The 18,177-nt window shown below is 53.3% G+C and overlaps 1 long non-coding RNA gene, 1 other non-coding gene and 3 pseudogenes across 5 annotated transcripts in view; 1 reads left to right on the top strand and 4 right to left on the bottom strand.

Annotated features, from left to right (window-relative positions):
- Window positions 1-17,915, top strand: part of LOC144113132 (uncharacterized) — a 56,313-nt gene extending 38,398 nt beyond the window's left edge. For 2 of the 4 annotated variants that reach the window (XR_013310650.1, XR_013310648.1), the window contains one exon: window positions 13,540-13,999. This is a non-coding gene — a long non-coding RNA (uncharacterized LOC144113132). Of the gene's footprint in view, window positions 1-13,539; window positions 14,000-16,757 lie in introns of those variants that run through there. The other 2 variants (XR_013310649.1, XR_013310647.1) reach the window with 2 other exon arrangements.
- LOC144116615 (U2 spliceosomal RNA) lies at window positions 7,729-7,905 on the bottom strand (annotated as a pseudogene).
- Window positions 7,832-9,562, bottom strand: LOC144133573 (uncharacterized; annotated as a pseudogene).
- LOC144116617 (U2 spliceosomal RNA) lies at window positions 11,843-12,011 on the bottom strand (annotated as a pseudogene).
- Window positions 12,622-12,812, bottom strand: LOC144116612 (U2 spliceosomal RNA). The gene has a single exon (XR_013311937.1). It is a non-coding gene; the product is annotated as a U2 spliceosomal RNA (small nuclear RNA).
- Window positions 17,916-18,177: the final 262 nt, after the last annotated feature.

The following is an 18,177-nucleotide window of genomic DNA, read 5'->3' as shown; positions in this document are numbered from 1 at the left end:
ACTTAGCCCTGTAGCTTCGGTAGAGGAGCAAGGGAGGCAGAGATTGCAGGATCTCGTCTCGCCATACCGCGTGGGAGGCGATATTGCACTCTTTTTGGTAAATTTCGAACGCGCATGCGGGAAGGTGCACATCGACAAGAGCGCTTGGTCTGAGAAGTTACTTCCTCTCCTTCCGTGCGAGGCGGCCGAAGTGGTGGCTCGCCTCTCACGGGAAGAGTGTGATGACTACGAGAAGGTAAAGAGCGCACTGCTTAGAAAGTACCGGATTTCTGCTGAAGCCTTTAGGCAGCGATTCAGGCAGGCAAAGAAAGGCGGAGAGTCGCATACTGACTTTGCGTACCGGCTTAAAGTCAACTTAAACGAGTGGCTTAAGACCGCTGAGGTGCACGGAAGTCATGACAAGGCACTGGAGTGCATCGCACTAGAGCAGTACTATAGCGCGATTCCAGAATATCTGAGGATATGGCTGCAAGATAGGCTGATATAGACCTAGACAAAGCGGCACAGCTCGCAGACGAGTATTACGTTCTCCTAAACCCCCAAAGCAAGGCAGGGTACGATAACAGGCTAGGAAAGGGAGAAACCTATTTACAGAGAATCCCCGACCAAAGGATGCCACCAGCACGCCGAGATCGCCGAACAGAGGAAGCGGGATCAAAAGGAGGAGGTAGCGAAAACGAGATGGAGCCACCCAGATCTGCCGATTCGCCGAAACAGCAGGCACCTGGAGCTCGCGCGTTTGAAGCGCGAAAGCCCATTGTCTGCTATAATTGCAACAAGGAGGGTCACATCTCAGTGAACTGCAAACAGCAAAAGATGGCGTTCGCGTGCATGCGAGACTCGGAGGAAAACCTTAAATTGCTGGAGCCATACATGCGGGACGTGGTTATAAATGGCAAGAAATTCAGGGCACTGCGGGATTCACCGGCTACCATGGATGTTGCTCACCCGTCCTGTGTTTCCTCCACGGACTACACCGGCCAATGCGCCTGGATTAAGCAGGTCGCCGAAGAACAGAGTGCATGCTTGCCTATAGCGAAGGTGACCCTAGAGGGGACTTTTGGCAGGCTAGACACAGACGCGGCAGTTAGCGCAAACTTGCCGACATACTTGCCCTACCTGTTTTCGAACAAATCCGAGCAGCTGCTGAAAGAGAAAGGTCTCTCTTTCACCTCGGGCTTGGCTTGCATGGCGCTAACACGTTCTCGAGCGCGTAAGCTCGCAAAGAAACTCGACTGCGCTCCGATAAATGAGCAGGCACCGAACCACTCTCCCGACCAGCCGGGGGATCCTTGCAGAAAAACTGATCCGTCTAAACCGCATGAGCATGACCATGAAGGTGTTCCTGAACAAGCGGTAGCTCATGAAATCTGAGGAACTGCCGATTCCGTAGAGAATGGGGCAACAGGAACCAACGCGAAGGGTTCGACATTAACACCTGCTTCGACTTGCTGGGAGGAGTTGACTAAGGTTGATAGGAAAGCACTTATTGCAGAGCAGAAAAACGACCCATCGTTAAGAGCTCTAAGCAGTAAGGTGAGCGAGGGAGTCGCCAGAAAGAACATCAGTTTTCATGAGAAATCAGGCCTTCAGTAACGGAAATACTGCGACTCAAAGGGACGCGCATATGAGCAACTCCGGGTGCTTGAGAAGTACCGGCGGCAGCTTCTAGAGCTCGCACACGGAAATGCATGGGCGGGCCACCTGGGCATAAAGAAAACAAAAGCTAGTGCAACCGCCTTGTTGGCTCATTTCTCCTCGCTTCAGCAGGACCCGTAGATTCTGTGACTGACCCCCGACAGGTGGGAACGTCACAAGTGGTGGCAGCGGTGGGATCTTGCTGAAGTTTTGGTGCGAGACCATTTACCCTTGCACCTGAGGAGAAAGGGGCCAACATGTCGTTACCACAATCACAGAATACTGACGACGGAACGTTGGCAGCTAGTGCACTAATGCTGGGCGGTATGATTCCGACGTTCACAGGGGACGACACGGGTCCCAAAATCAGGGACTTTCTTCAAATTTTAGAACAGGTGGCGAACTTGGGAGGATGGCAGGAAAAACAAACGATTGGGATGGCGCGGTGCAAAATGGTCGCGGCGGCTCAGGATTTTGCATGGAGAGATGAGGAGGTGGCTAGCGCTGCCACTTACAAATCTTTCAAAGCGCTCGCATTGAAGCGTTTTGATAACGAACCGGCGAGCACAAAAGTTGAAAAGTTCTTGAACGCGCGCCAGAACTTTAGTGAAGATGTACGCTCTTTCTCGAGCCGTTTGAAGAGACTCGGGACGAAGACCTTGAGGGACGTTGATGGCGAGGACACGTCGGAGAAAAGTGCTAGGCACGAGATACTAAATGAACAACTTCTCTCCCAGTTCCTTACTTGCCTTCGTGACCCAGTCCGGCGGTTCGCTCTGTCGCGAGACCCCCAAAACTTTTCTGACGCTGTGGAAGTGGCGGCCAAGGAGGAGGAAATTGAGAAGACTTCCCGTACACGCGCTGCGGCTGTCAGACAGCTTGAAGACTCGGGAGAGCAGGGCGGACTCGGCTTGCGTTTGGAACGCCTAGAAAGACTCCTAGAGGAAAGCCTCCGAATGCGCAACCAGCCCAAATCGAATGGGGAGCCCCGCCAGCGCGATAACTGCGGCGTTTGCTTTTTTTGCGGCAGGCCGGGACATTTCGCTCGCTTCTGTCGGACACGTCAGACGCCCCGCTGGTCCAGGCAAGGGTCGAGGACCCAGTTTAATAACCGTCGCGATGAGGACCAGACGGCAGCAAAGATGCAGGGAAACTGAGTACTGCCTCCGTCGTCAACCTGAGCGAACGGGGGCAGTGCGAAGCTGTGGTGAATCTGTGCCGGGAGACGAGCCCGATAGTCGAGTGCAAGGTGGTAGGCAGCTCTGTGAAGTGTCTCGTGGACACAGGTTCCAAAGTCAGCCTGTTAAAGCGCAGCGCACTGACGGGTATAGACTCAAACTGGGAGGATGTGTTCGAAAGGTGCGAGAGCCGGGTAACCCTTATCGGCATCACCGGAGACCGCATAGGCGCGTTCGGCGTCTACCGCATACCCTTGTCACTTGGAAGCCACTCGTTCATTAGCAGTTTTTTTGTGTGCGACGACAGTGTCATGCTGCCTGTGGCCGGCATCATCGGACAGGACATCTTAAGAGACCAACGGATCGACATGTTGTTCAGCCAGGGCATGATTCAGGTAGCCGGAGCTTATATCCCGATCGATAACTGGGAGCGCGATGGGCCCGCGATACGGGATAACGCGTGCGGTGGGCCCGAAGGGAGCATATCCGTCGCGCTGATCGAGACTACGTTGCTTCCGGCGATGAGTGAGTGCCTTCTGGCCTGTAGACCTTTGTCGCCCGTATCAAGCGGACAGATGAAGGTGATAGAGGTGTCTCGACTGGAGGTAAATGGACTTGTGGGAGCGCCCGCCCTAATTACAACACGCGAAGATGAGCCTATCCCCGTCGGGGTGGCCAACCTAACCCTTCAGGACATACGCCTCGGGAAAAACAAGCTACTCGGGGATTTGGTAGACGTAGAGGTGGACGAGCCGATCCTGAACGTTAACTCTAAGGAAACAGCAGGTGCGCGGCATAATCTGCTGAGGATGTTTGAGCTCTCGCACATTGGGGAACCGCAGAGGATCGAGATCGAAAGTCTAATTTTGGAGAATAGCTCAATATTCTCAACCAGCAGAACCGACCTCGGGCTTTGCCAGGCCATTAAGCAGCGGATACCCACTGGGGACGCTCTCCCTGTCTACCGTCGAGCCTATAGGATCCCTTTCACAAAAAGGGAGGAGATGGAAACACAGATAGAAGACTTGCTTGGGGCCGGCATCATCGAGCATTCTACGTCACCATGGGGCGCACCAGCCTTACTGGTGGCGAAGCCCGATGGAAGCTACCGTTTCGTGGTGGACTATAGAGACCTTAATAAGGTCACTAGGGTGGACCCCTATCCGTTACAAAACATCCACGAAACCCTGTCGCAGCTTGGGAAAGCGAAGTATTTCACTGTTGTGGACATGGCGAGTGGATACTGGCAGATAGAGATGGATCCCCGAGACAAAGAAAAAACAGCTTTCAACACTCCTTTCGGGCACTACGAATGGAACCGTATGCCAATGGGACTAGTAAACAGCGCGGCAGTATGGCAGCGAACGGCTGACGTCATACTCGCTGGGCTACTGGGCAAGCTTTGTCATGTGTACCTCGATGACATCATTATTTACTGCGAGTCCTTTGAGAGCCACTTGCGGGATGTGAAGCAGGTGTTCAGTCTTATTAGCGAGGCGGGCCTTAAGCTGAAACCGTCCAAGTACCAGTTCTTGAAACCACAGGTTAAGTACCTGGGACATGTTTCGGCCACAGGTGTCCTGCCTGATCCAGAAAAGTTGGAGTGCGTGAGGAGTTTTCCGCGACCGAAGAGCAAAACCGAAGTCCGCCAGTTCCTTGGTCTTGCCACCTATTATAGGCGTCACATTCCCGATTTCGCTGCAGTAGCCAAGCCACTGACCGCACTTACGAGCAAACAACCTTTTCTGTGGTCTTCTTAGGCTGAGAGAGCTTTTCAGGAACTAAAGGACAAACTTGTGGAAGCACCTGTTCTTCGCTTCCCAGATTTCAGCCAACCATTCATACTAGCCACTGATGCATCGAAGCATGCCCTCGGCGCAGTCTTGTCACAGATACACGACGGCGAGGAACATCCGGTAGCTTACGCGAGTAGACAGCTTAATGCGGCTGAGCAGAACTACGGTGCGACCGAGCAAGAATGCCTAGCAGTGGTGTGGGGAGTGCGCCACTTTCGTTGTTACCTCTTCGGACGACATTTCAAAATTATTACTGACTGTCAACCGCTGAAGTGGCTAATGAATGTTAGAGACCCGAGCTCTAGATTGACTCGTTGGAACCTGCTGCTACAGGAATATAGCTTTGAAGTCCTTCATCGCCCGGGGAAGACAAATCAGAACGCTGATGCGCTCAGCCGCTCTGCCGTAACTCGCGTAACCGAGTTTTCCCCTCGGTGGAGAGGGCTCACCTACACGATGAGCAGAGGAGGGACCCGACAATTAGGAAAATTGTAGATAAGTATGAGAACTCTGAGGGAAAGGAAGCTGGCCGATATTGTCTGGATCAGCAAGGTATTCTAAGGTTCAAGGAGAGGGCACACGACACGGGTCGGAGCGTTGTTCCGTCCTCTATGAGAGGGGAAATCCTGCGGCTGCATCACGACATACCCAGCGCGGGCCACCTAGGCTTCCGAAAAACCCGTCAGAGGGTCAGCAAAGGATATTTCTGGCCTGGCATGAGGAAGGACATCGCTCAGTATTGTAGGAACTGCGAATCCTGCATGCTTCGAAAAATCCCGAAAGGAAAGAAACCCGCTCCACTGCAGGTTTTTCAGGACGTACACGGACCGTTCGAGAGGGCTGCCATGGATATCGTAGGGCCTTTGCCGAGCACGACTTCCGGCAAGCGCTGCATTCTCGTATTTGTGGATCACCTGACGCGGTATGCCGAAACGTTCGCTCTGGAGAACCAAAAGGCTGAGACTGTGGCGAGGGCATTTGTCGAAGGGGTGGTCTTGCGTCACGGAGTTCCTTCACAGCTACTCACTGACCAGTGGACTAATTTCACCGGAAAGCTGATGCAAACTGTTTACCGCTTGCTGGGCGTCAAAAAACTCCAGACGACAGCCTACCACCCTGAATGCAACGGGGCCGTCGAGAGGTTGAACCAAACGCTGATTAAGATCCTTTCGCACTATGTGCATAGGGATCAGCGTGATTGGGATCTTTGGCTGCCGTTCGCAACATCGGCATACAATTCTTCCGTGCACGATGGAGCTCAGGAAAGCCCCTTCCTTCTACTTTACGGAAGGCAACCAGTGCTCCCCGGGGCCGCATACTAGGAACCGAAAGGCCACTATGGCACCTTAGACGACTACCGAGCTGAGCTCGCGCAAAGATTGAGTGACGCACACGAGACGGCAAGAGAGGCCCTCCGGTCGGCCGCAGAGTCCAGAGTAAGGCGTCTGGAAGGCGCTAGTAGGGAGGCAGATTTCAAGACAGGCGATAGAGTGTATCTGCGCGCTGGGGTCCCAACAAAGGGACTCGCGAGGAAGCTGTCACCACAGTGGGTCGGCCCATATCGAATAGTGGAGAGCCTGTCCAACGTGACCGCTCGCATTCTCCACCACCGTCTTCGCCGACATGTCTGGGTCGATAAATTTGAAGTCAGGGAAAATGTCTTGGGCAGTGGTCGCCTGGTTAGTTTTTTTCAGAAATGCCGGGGCCTCCCGTATGCGGCCCTTCACAGAGGCCTGCTTACATGTTACAGTGACAACCCTGTGCATGGCTTGGGAAACGCTGCAGGTGCATTTTTTTTCTCTCTTAGCAATGTAAAACCACTGCAGTGTGCTATTTTGAACAACTAACTAATGATGTAAGGTATGTAATCTTTACCACTTGAAAAATGTGATTACCCCGGTTATAATCACGTACGGTTAAAAGCAGGCGACACTGCAGCCTGGCTTGTTCCTCTGAATGTGCTTGGCGCGATCGAGAATTCGCAATAATAATCGCGTCGTCGTTCCGAAATCGTTGTTGCACGTTTGGGGCAGCGTAACTTTCAGTCAGTTTTCAAGCACATTACCCACACGAACTGCGATCAAAACGGGTGATGGATACGCAGCAGAAACAAAGTCCTGTGCTCGCTTCGGTCGCGATCACTACAACCATCACAACGAATGCGACTAGCTGCACAACGCCAAAATCATTCCAGCGTTCGGAAAACACTGTGTGCGTAGTGAGCAGGTGCACATTTCGCTGGCTTGACGGAAAAGCACTCGCTCGGATCGCAATCACGTTCACTACGCGGACACTTGTCACTGTGCTATGCAGCTCATACACGCATGGGAAATTCACCATGAGCAGGTGTTACTCGCCGCCGTCCGTGATGATCCTCGCAATAGTTAGGAATAGGAACGCTTGCAGCAACCACAAAATGCTCCAAATAAAGGCTTCGTGACATTGTCACCGTGTAACTCTTGTGTCGGCTTGAAGAGTGCTGGACGACGCACATCGATCATGCCATGGCGCTGCTTGCCTACTTTGGAATCGACGCAGTTTAAGCATTCAGAGGCAAGCAGCCAGGATCCAACGAGGCGGCTTGCGTATACGCGTATAAATCAACGGCAGAAACGCTGTCTACATGTTTGCTACTAACCCTATATACAATACACAGTGGCAAACTATATCTCTGAATACGCCGCATGTATACGTGGCCAACGCGAGCTCGTGTACTTCGATAAATTACTAAGTTGGAAGCATCAACCATTGCTGTGATTCGCAGAAACTAGAAACGCGCCTACTAGCATTGAAAACCCACGCTCAACACTTCTCCGCGACGCCACTCCCTGGCCTTTTGCCTACCGTGAGCCCGCTAGCGACTGCAGCGCCACCTCGTTTGTTAACTAACATGCAGGAGGTAGAAGTGCCCGGGAGCTCGCCCTCGGCGCTTGCACTCGCGTTAGGCGATGAGACAACACATGGGCACCTGAACACGGGAACCAACTGAATACGGGAACCCGGCCATCCGGTTTCGTGCTACGGCTGCACGCTGGCGCCTGGCCACCGGCCACGCCGCTAGAAACGAGGAATGGAAATCTATTTTTGGATTATGAGACGTTCTCACCCCGGGGTGGGGTGAGTGGGCCGATCCCAGTGATAGTGCTATGCCGGGTCAACCCGTGGCAGAGGTGAAGCAAGCTTCAAGCACTCCGCCGCATTACAAAAATTAGGATAATATCTAGGGCCCGCATAGGGCCCCTATCAGATATTAAGCTTATAAGAACAGATTTTTCAGAAATGTTTCCGGACATTTCCTAGTTCTCATCCGCATATCTGATTATTGTTCGTTCCTTTTTTATCGGAAGTCTCGTCTGCAAGTTTTATTCGTGTGGTGTAAGTGTGCTGTAGTGTGTTCGAAGTCTTCCAACTCACGACTGCTGAGGTCCACCGAAGTGAGAGCCCCTCACTTTGCAGCCATGTGTCTGGAATAGACTTCGCGAGAAGCAGCGATGGTGTCGCTCACCGCCAGCTTCTTGAAGAGGCGCAAGTAGCTTTTGCTACAGAGCCTCTTCATCACTTTATCGTTGTTTGGGTCCCAAGATCCGAGCGCTCCAACAACGATTGCCTCGATGCTAACCCGCTGGAATTTTCGCAGCAGGCATTGGCGCACGGGTTCGTACTTGGCGACCTTACTCTCCCGTGCCGCATCGAAAGCAGTTCTGCGATTGTCAAAGGGGCATGTGACGTCAATGACAATCGCCGACTCCCCTCGCACCAGAACGAGGTCTGGCTTGAGGTTAGTCGTTCCCACGGGACGATTCTCGTGGGTGATTGTGAATCGCTTCCCAGCGGCCGCTTTCAGCCGGTTCACGATTTTATTGTGCCGGTCGGTGTAGGCAGCACTCTGACGCATTCAGTGGCAGAGCACTTCGGGGAGGGTTTCCTTGCTGTGCCCGCACGCTCTGCACCGCTGGTCGCTTGCACGTGCCCACGGCCTGGCTCCGTTGAGTGGCAGGAGGTTCAACCTTGCCCTGTGAAGAAAGCGCCAATCACAGAAACGGGTGAAAGACCAGAACGCATGAAGTGAGAGCTGCTGGGATCGGCGGCTACGCACTCCATCACTTTCCCCTGGTTGGGTTTCTGTTGGAGAGAGTGATTTCGTGCGGCCGTGGCGATCGAGCGCAGCTTCTTCACGACCTTCGTTCGATGCTTCGGCGCCAGGGTCACGTCGGCACAGGTGATGTGGGGCCCATCTTCCTGCATTTCCCACATAACCTTGAGACGCCGGGACACCTTTCGCGCCTCCGTCCATACGGACTTCAGCTGCGTGGCCCTCGCCCTAAAGTTTCCCTCCGTCTCCCCGCTGAGGTAGGCTGCGACGTCCGCCTCGGTCACTTCTCGGCCTAGTCTTTTGGTGGTGACCTCGGTGACTGCTCGCTTCGCCAGGTCTCGCACCTCTGCGTCGGGAGAAGAAAGGAGCTTAAAAGCGCTGTTGATGCGGCAGATGTCGCTGAGCTCCGCTGCTAGGGGAATTCCCGCCGTGCCTGCTGCTGCGCTGCCATAGATGTAATCGTTGGTGGCACTCGCTGGAAGGTAGAGAGTGCGTTTAATTAGTGGTCGCAGGGCTTCGTCGATGCGCTCCCACTCTGCCTTCCCCAACAGCCCGCACCGCATGGAGAAGTTGAGCGCTGGGTGGCACGAATGTCTTGACAGCGTCCAACCTCTGCCACGGGGCGAGCATCGAGGTCAGCAGGCGGTGGCCTACGCTGATGGCGTCGTCGACGGTTGCAGTATCCAGGAACAGGCTGAATCCGACGGGACTTCCTAGAAAAGACTGCGATTCAAAGTCATTAATGGTTGGTATGGCTGTCCCGTTGATCTCGAAGACTGTTGGCCTGGTTCCCACAGGCGTCCGGCCGGAGAGGTGCAGGGTCTTGCATTTTTCGGGGTTAGTTCCAACCTGGAAGAGAGGGCTGCTACTTTGTTGATTCGGGTTTGAAGTTCTTCCGGGTTGTCAGCCAGCGGGGTCAGATCGTCGCCGTAGGCCAGGATGTGCTGTCGCTCGTCTCCTGGAACTTCTCGTAGCACTGGATCGATGATGAGGTTGAAGAGTAGTCCGCTGAGGGGGCAGCCCTGAAGAATTCCGGCGGAGATGTCGATGGACTGCGTCGCTCCGTCTTTTGCCACGATGCGGGTGGTGTTGTCGCAGTACAGGTCGGCGACGATGGCGCAGAAGTCGTCTCCGGCGCCGGCTCCTCGCAGGGCGTCGACGATGGCGTTGTGGGCGACGGAGCCGAAGGCGTTGGCGATGTCCAGGAAAGCCACGCAGAGCTCCCCACGGCCGGCCCGCGCCGCGTCAAGGCGCTCCTGCAACACGAAATTGTGTTCGAACAAGCCGTCGTGCGGCAGGAACCCCTTTTGACAGCGCGAGAGGGTCTCGTGCTCTCTGAACCAACGCTGCAGCCTGGATGCTAGGCAACCGGCGTACAGCTTTGCGATCGTCGAGCCGAGGGCGATGGGGCGCCAGTTGTTGATGTCTTGCTCCGGTCCCTTCTTGTGTATCAGGATCGTCCGAGATTCCTTCCATTCTGGGGGCACTCTCTTGAACTTGATGCAGGTGTTGAAGACTGCGGTCAGGAACTTGGCTTCCGGGTCGGTGGCTTTCCAGTGCTGGTAGGTGATGCGGTCGTCCCCGGGGGCGCTGTTCTCGCACTTGCGGAGCTTCCGGAGGACTTCTGTGAATTCGTCGAGGGGGAATTCCGCCGGCTCGATGTAGCTGGTCTTGTCGAGCAGGATGGTCGCGTCAACTTCCTTGGGTCCCCACGTCGCCGTAAAATGGTCTTGTATGTCTTGCAGTGGGACCGGGCAGAGCGAAGGTTCGCCTTCCACGATCAGGCGTACTGCTCGGCGGCGATTCCTGCGGTAGAGTCTCTGGATCTGCTGAGCGTTTTCGTGGTTGACCGGTTGGCGCGGCTTACCCCCGGCCGGAGCCGGCGGCAGCTTTACCTCCTTCGCAACCTCCGCGATGGCCTCCTGCAAAACTGAAAGGAAGTCATCCCAACCCTCGTCAGAAACAGGCTCCCGCAGCAAACGCCGGAGGCGCCTGGCGTGCTAGGCGAGAACTCCCTTGTCCTCGGTCAGGTTTGACAGGGGGTCGGTGTTCGCTTCGTCCCCGGCGCCGTCGTTGTCATCAGTCCGCGTTGCCGCAGGGTCGGTGGTTTCCTCGTCTTCGTGGCCGCTGTCGTCCTTTTCTTGTTGCTGTGTTGGGCCCTCCTCTTGATCCGAGAGAGTTGGAATCGGCGACTCTTCCCGGGCGGATGCTTCCCTTTGCGTGGAGATGATGACGTCAGGCTCCAGTGGTGACGGGGCGATGTCCGTTGCTGGTGCAGGGCTCGGTGGCTCGTCGGCGGCTTCGAAGTTACCTGGAGAAAGAGAATGAGTTAGTGACGGCTACGAGGGCTGGCTGCTCGGTGGAGGCGAGTCTGTGGACTCCGTTTCCGGGAGGAAGTCTTCAGACGGTGTCGGCGAGCGGCGCGTCGCTGAAGACGGCCCGGGACGGGCGGCAGAGCCTCAGAGGCCTCTCTCCTGTGGTGCCACGAGTGGTGATTGTGCAATCCCTTCTTTGCGGTAAAAGTCATTGCACATTCAGAGCACTTGTAGCGATACTCCACAGGGGCGGTCTCCTCGAACCTCCCTCCATCGAGGCATCCGTACACAGTCGGTCGGCATCCTTTCACAAGGTGCAAGAAGCGTTATTCGACCCGGTCGACGCGCACGCCATGGTCGCTTTCCAGGTGTCGAATGAGGGACTGCCGCCTGGACGTCCACGTGGCCGGGGCATACGCGAGGCGCGGCTGCGATCCGGGCGACGCAACTCCCGAACACGTGGCTTCCTTCCCCCCCTAGGAGCAGGCCGTCCTCGGCGGCGCGGCAGCGGCTGAGCAAGAAGGAGAGAGGTGAGGGTGATAAAGAGAGCAAGTGGTCAAGCCTAACGCAGAGACAAAGACCAGCTTGTCAGAACGTGCCCGCAGCGAGCGAACGAACGAACCAACAAAGAGCAGGAGAGGCAAAGGGCGACACAAGGTAATGGGGAGAGCCCCGCAGGACAGCGAGCCAGGAGAGATGAAAAGTAGCCTGGGGACACGCCACGAGAGAGACAGTAAGAGTGCAAAGAGGAGTGGCCACGCCGCTAGAAACGAGACATGGAAATCTATTTTTGGATTATGAGACGTTCTCACCCCGGGGTGGGGTGAGTGGGCCGATCCCAGTGAAAGTGCTATGCCGAGCCAACCCGTGGCAGAGGTGAAGCAAGCTGCAAGCACCCCGCCGCATTTCAAAAGTTAGGACAATATCTTGGGCCCGCATAGGGCCCATATCAGATATTAAGCTGATAAGAAGAGAGTTTTTTCAGAAATGTTTCGGGACATTTCCTATTTCTCATCCGCATATCTGATTATTGTTCGTTCCTTTTTATCGGAAGTCTCGTCTGTAAATTTTATTCGTGTGGTGTGAGTGTGCTGTTGTGTGTGTTCGAAGTCTTCCAACTCGCGACTGCTGAGGTTCACCGAAGTGCGAGCCCCTCACTTTGCAGCCACGTGTCTGGAATAGACTTCGCGTGAAGCAGCGATGGTGTCGCTCACCGTCAGCTTCTTGAAGAGGCGCAAGTAGCTTCTGCTACAGAGCCTCTTCATTACTTTATCGTTGTTTGGGTCCCAAGTGCCCAGCGCTCCAACAACGATTGCCTCGACGCTGACCCGCTGGAATTTTCGCAGCAGGTATTGGCGCACGGGTTCGTACTTGGCGACCTTACTCTCTGCCGCATCGAAAGCAGTTCTGCGATTGTCAAAGGGCAAGTGACGTCGATGACAATCGCCGACTCCCCAGCCGGTTCACGATTTTATTGTGCCGGGCTGGGTACGCAGCACTCTGACGCATGCAGTGACAGAGCACGTGGAGTGGACACGCCGCCACAAAACGAGAAATGGAAATCTATTTTTGTATAATGAGACGTTCTCACCCCGGGGTGGGGTGAGTGGGCCGATCCCAGCGATAGTGCTATGCCGGGCCAACCCGTGGCAGAGGTGAAGCAAGCTTCAAACACTCCGCCCCATTCCAAAAATTAGGATAATATATTGGACCCGCATAAGGACCATATCAGATATTAAGCTGATAAGAACAGATATACTATGCGATCTTAGCCATGAGGCCGAGAAGCGATGAAGCAACAGTGGGCCCACGGCTCGGGGCCCCCTCGGTCGACCCTCGACAAGGCCCCAGTCGCCGCGTAAGCCGCAAGCGGCAATGCTCCCTAATTACGGCGCCTCTCTCAATGTGCACGCTCCACTGGCCATAGTAGCTGAATAGGCGCTTGTCTTTTAGTGCTTTGAAGTTATTAATACCTCAAACTGCTCACAAATTGCACAGCGATTACTCAGACCAACGGCGAAAATCGCCAGCGGTCGTCCTAGCGGTGTCGTCGCGCAGCTCCGAGGAGGACGTGTCCAGAATTAAAAAAAGAGTGCATGAAGCTAGATATAAAAAAGTTGCACAAAGTTATTAGGCCTATGTTCACCATACGAAGCGGAATGAGTCGTCAATGACGAAGTGCAGTTCAACAGAAAAAGATCACACCAGGGGACGTAACGCGCGCGCAACATGGCTGCTCCCATGCTCGGAAACGCCAGCTTTATTCGATCCATAGCTGGTTCACGGTACCAGTCTGAAAAGGTATGGTCGCTGGTGCCAGCGCAGTGCAAGTCCAGTTCTGTGGTGCAGCTGCAGCGCGTCAGCAGCGCCGCACCTTATGTGCGACAATTTTCAATCGAGCGCGTGCAGGCAGCTCTTGTCGTCTGCTCGCCGTGGAGGTGTTCAGTGGTGCACTTCTCGCGTGTGTTTTTTGTGCGCGGTCGCTTTCGTGCATAACGAGACTTGCGTCGTCCATGCAGTTGGCCATGGTCGACGACGGGGACATCACACTGCAGCGTGTACGCGCACGTATGCTAGAGCAAGCTTGCGAAGACCTTGTGACGCTGGAGGGACACAAATTCCTTCGGCGGTGGTCCACCCGCTTTATCGATGTGCGTCGCGGCCGTGTGGCTGTGCTGACTCTGCCGTTCTAGCCACCGGCAGAATTGTGTGCGCGTGGTTCTGCTGTGTGCCGTGGACTACAAGTGACACGAGTGCGCGGCAAACTTCACGACGTGAATTTCTGCGACATCGCTCAAGAACTTTTTCAGTGCACTCTTGTCACGTGTGTTTTTTGTAAAGTGTTTTTATCATGTGCATTTTTTCATGTGCGGTTTTTTGTACCACCGACGACTTAGGTCGTTTTTGTATCACTGTTTGTTTGAGGGACGAGAGTCCCTGCGAGTACTAAGTCCAATAAATTTCTCTTTAAATCACATAGTTCCTTGTTATGGAGTAGTTCTAGTCTTACGCCAGTGAATACCAGGAAACCGACTCCGTGCTGTCCTTTGCCGCAACTCGCTTGTTTGGACCGATTGCAGCCGAATTCCGAAGCACTGTAAAAGAGTGGTTGCAACTTCTACTTCAATTTCGAATTCATGAGGCTCTTCAGACTATCTAGAGAGTCGTTCGAAGAACTTTTGGCGCGCTTCAAGGCCCTGCATATATTCCGACGCCTATAGTGGGGCGCCCACAAATTTCCGCCGAGAGCCCGCCTCGCTCATTTAGCTTTTTATAAGCAGTTTAAAAGCTACCTCGCTGCTTTGCGTGAGCCCCGGCATCCCCGTAGGCGCAGCAGAATTAATAGAGAGTTTTAGTTTTACGTACGTATAGGAGGTCTCCTTGATTTGGCTGCACTTTCTGCACCATGTTCAGGAAGTGCGGCACTCTCGCACTCGATTTGACAGTGCAGCTAGTGCCACCTGCACTTCGGCACTCGATTTGGCCTCGTGCTGCACGAGTTCTGCACTGCTGCACTAGACTCCCGGCGAGTTCTCTTCTCGTGCAAGTAGTGCAAGGAGCTTGGCGCGCTCCGTAGCAGGCGGCTCCGCGGCCGCTTGTTTTGTGAGCGGCGTTGAGGCCATGGTTGAGAGGGCCGCCTACCGTGAGAGACGCGGCATCTGCGCCGGGCCCTCACCAAACAGCTGAAATGATGGTGCGCGTACGTGTGTGTATGCGCGCGTGTCTGTGTACGCGCGTAAGCGACTGGCTGTCATGGCGCACGTAGTACATACTGCGTATGTGTTCTCGTCTTTCTGTCCATCCTCGCACGTTGCTTACACCATTTCCCTTTTGTGTGCAATTATTATAGACGCAGCACGATGGAGCGCTTCCATAAACAGGTAGATTGTGAGATGTTTTATAATACGTGGGCGATCGCAACGTTTGTGACTCGCTGCGACGTCAGTACCTCCGCTTACGACAGCGACTGGGCTTGATCGAGGTAGCGCCGTCAGCCCACTCCTTCGCCTGCCAGTTAGCCTCTGACCGTCACGTCGCCGTCACCGTCCGCCGAAAGGGAACGCGATTGAGTTGAGTTCAAATATAGATCAGGCAACTCTTGGCGGACAACCGCAGTCACTTTTCGATAGAACGGAAACAGCCTGAATCACGCGTATGGACTGTAAAAGATCGTCTCGAGAGGTACTCTGAATAACCTCTCGAATTCATTGTTGCCTCTTCAAAGTACCCGTTGAATCAGTGACGGTCGACCGGCCTGCGCCCCTTTGCACAACGCAACGGAAAGAACGGTGTCAAATTCTTCACCACCTTTGGAATTAACAAATTTTCTAGCCGCTCCACGAGATGTGCCACTTCGAGCAAATTTGCACAGCGTTCAATGCAGCTAGCACAATCTCGCGCATATGTGAAAACACGCGACAAACACCAACATGGCCGCAGCAGACGAAAGTTTCTGCACTTTTGCGCTCGATTTGGCTGCTGCACCAACACTAGTGTCGGGCTACACTCGCGCCGCAAGAACTGGCACTACACTGACACGGCACTTTTGTGGACTAGTGCCGAAAGTGCAGCCAAATCGAGGAGACCTAGAGGCTTCACGTACGTAGCTCTCTTACGTGTGACCAGTGCGCATGCGCAGAACGCAAAGGGTATGCGCGAGTCTCACGTACGTACGTGAGGTTCGGATTTTTACGTTGCGGTCTTTGCGTTGCTTGCGTACGTAGCGTTGACAAACATGGCGGCGCCCTGCCCGCCGCTTCACAGCGATAACAGCTTCGTCGTTAATCCCTTGACGCGATATCGTGTTCTAAACTGTTGTATTTGCCTCCGATTTGCCCATTCTAACAATAGCATAAGGTTTTCAGCGACAAATAGCTTTTGTTTTCCAGACAGAAGGACGATTTTCCAGCTGTTAAGCCTGACGAAGTAGCGTTGGTCGTCGTCATAACAACGGTCTCGCGAGATCTCGAACTGAGAGAGCCCCAAACCAGCCAGACGGTTACTTAGCCGGACAGCCGCCATCTTGGGACGCGTTCCATTTCTCACGATTCGCAACAGGTTCTCCACAAAGTCCACATCGATGCAGGCTAACTTGCTGCCTAAAGATGGCGGAGCTGATGTACGCGGATGAGCGAGTCGTGCTCTTGTGGGCGTCGGACTGTACACGGAGTATAGGAAAGGAAAAATGTGAGTCATTCCATTATGTTATTTGGAACGCAAACTAGTGGCTAATTAATCTTCGTGGACGTGCGATTCCTAGCAGTGAATCACGCAGGAGAAAATCGTGCAGTTGAGAGCTTTGCTACAGCAGCGGATGATGTAGGTCTGTTTACGTGATCCGGCATCTGACGATGCCGGATCTTAATTAGCACCTTGATTTTAGAGATTAATGCTCGTCGCTGTCGTTGGGTTCCTCGACGGGCGTTAAGACGGCTGGCGTGACGGTTAAAAAAATGTGTTCTGTTGCTGTATTATAGTTGCATCAACTCTTTCGCGTACATTATTTTTTATCTCTACACTCGCAGAACAAAAACACCGGCATGTTGCGAATTGATTTTAATATTTGCAGAATTAAAGCTCGCTGCTGTCTTTAGGTTTCTCGCCGTCTCCGAGTACCACGTACGGCAGACAGCAGGTTTAATGGCACGCATGTGTTTTCCTGTTGCAGTGTATGTTAGCCGTATCGCATTTCGCGCATATTGATTACAGTCTTTCGTATTCTTTCTTATGTTTGCAGGACCGTCTGGACGAGCACGTTCGAGGAGCATGTACAGTTTAGCATCAGTAATAAAAGAATAATCGCATATGTCTTTAGCGTCGTCTTCGGAGAGCGGCCCCGTCTGCTACAAGTAGACTGACCGATAGGCACACCCACCAGTCCGGTTTACGCGCAAAGTCATTGCATAAAAATGTGCATACTTGTTGAAAACACGTTTTTAATGATCGTTATTGCTCAGTTTGAGAAAAATTGTAGTACAACTGTTCATATGCTTTCGTTACATTATTATGCCGCGAGGCGGCGTGAGCTGTAGACAAGTTCCAATACATGGACATGTAGGCTGCGTTCCAATACTCCCAAGTAGACGGCTACTTAGACGTCTAGCCGGACAGCCGCCATCTTGGGACGCGTTCCATTTCTCGGCGAAGTAGTCTCATAAGACTGCTTCGCCGAAGTCCACATCGATGCAGGCTAACTTGCTGTCTAAAGATGGCGGAGCTGATATACGCGGATGAGCGAGTCGTGCTCTTGCGGGCGTCGGACTGTACACGGAGTATAGGAAAGGAAAAATGTGAGTCATTCCATAATGTTATTTGGTACGCAAACTAGTGGCTAATTAATCTTCGTGGACGTGCGATTCCTAGCAGTGAATCACGCAGGAGAAAATCGTGCAGTTGAGAGCTTTGCTACAGCAGCGGACGCTGTAGGTCTGTTTACGTGATCCGGACGATGCCGGATCTTAATTAGCACTTGATTTTAGAGAATACTCGTCGCTGTCGTTGGTTTCCTCGACGGGCGTTAAGACGGCTGGCGTGACGGTTAACAAATGTGTTCTTCTGTTGCTGTATTAGTTGCATCAACTCTTTCGCGTGCATTCTTTTTTATCTCTACACTCTCAGAACAAATACACCGGCATGTTGCGAATTGATTTTAGTCGTTGCAGGATTAAAGATCGCTGCTGTATTTAGGTCTCTCGCTGTCTCCGAGTGCCACGTAGGGCAGACAGCGGGTTTAATGTCACGTATGTGTTTTCCTGTTGCAGTGTATATTAGCCGTATCGTATTTCGCGCATATTAATTACAGTCTTTCGTATTCTTATGTTTACAGGACCGTCTGGACGAGCACGTTCGAGGAGCATGTACAGTTGAGCATCAATAATAAAAGAATAATCGCATATCTCTTTAGCGTCGTCTTCGGAGAGCGGTCCCGTCTGCTACAAGTAGACTGACCGATAGGCACATCCACCAGTCCGGTTTACGCGCAAATTCATTCCAGAAGAAATGTGTAAACTTGTTGAAAACACGTTTTTAATTATCTTTATTGCTCAGTTTGTGAAAAATAGTACAACTGTTCATAAGCTTTAGTTACATTATTATGCCGCGAGGCGGATGTGAGCACTAGACAAGTTCCAATACATGGACATGTAGACTGCTTCCTA

This window comes from Amblyomma americanum, chromosome 1 (assembly GCF_052857255.1).
Source record: "Amblyomma americanum isolate KBUSLIRL-KWMA chromosome 1, ASM5285725v1, whole genome shotgun sequence".
Lineage (NCBI taxonomy): Eukaryota > Metazoa > Arthropoda > Arachnida > Ixodida > Ixodidae > Amblyomma > Amblyomma americanum.
The sequence above is the reverse complement of the archived record's forward strand: the minus strand, read 5'-3'. Positions and strand labels throughout refer to the sequence as shown.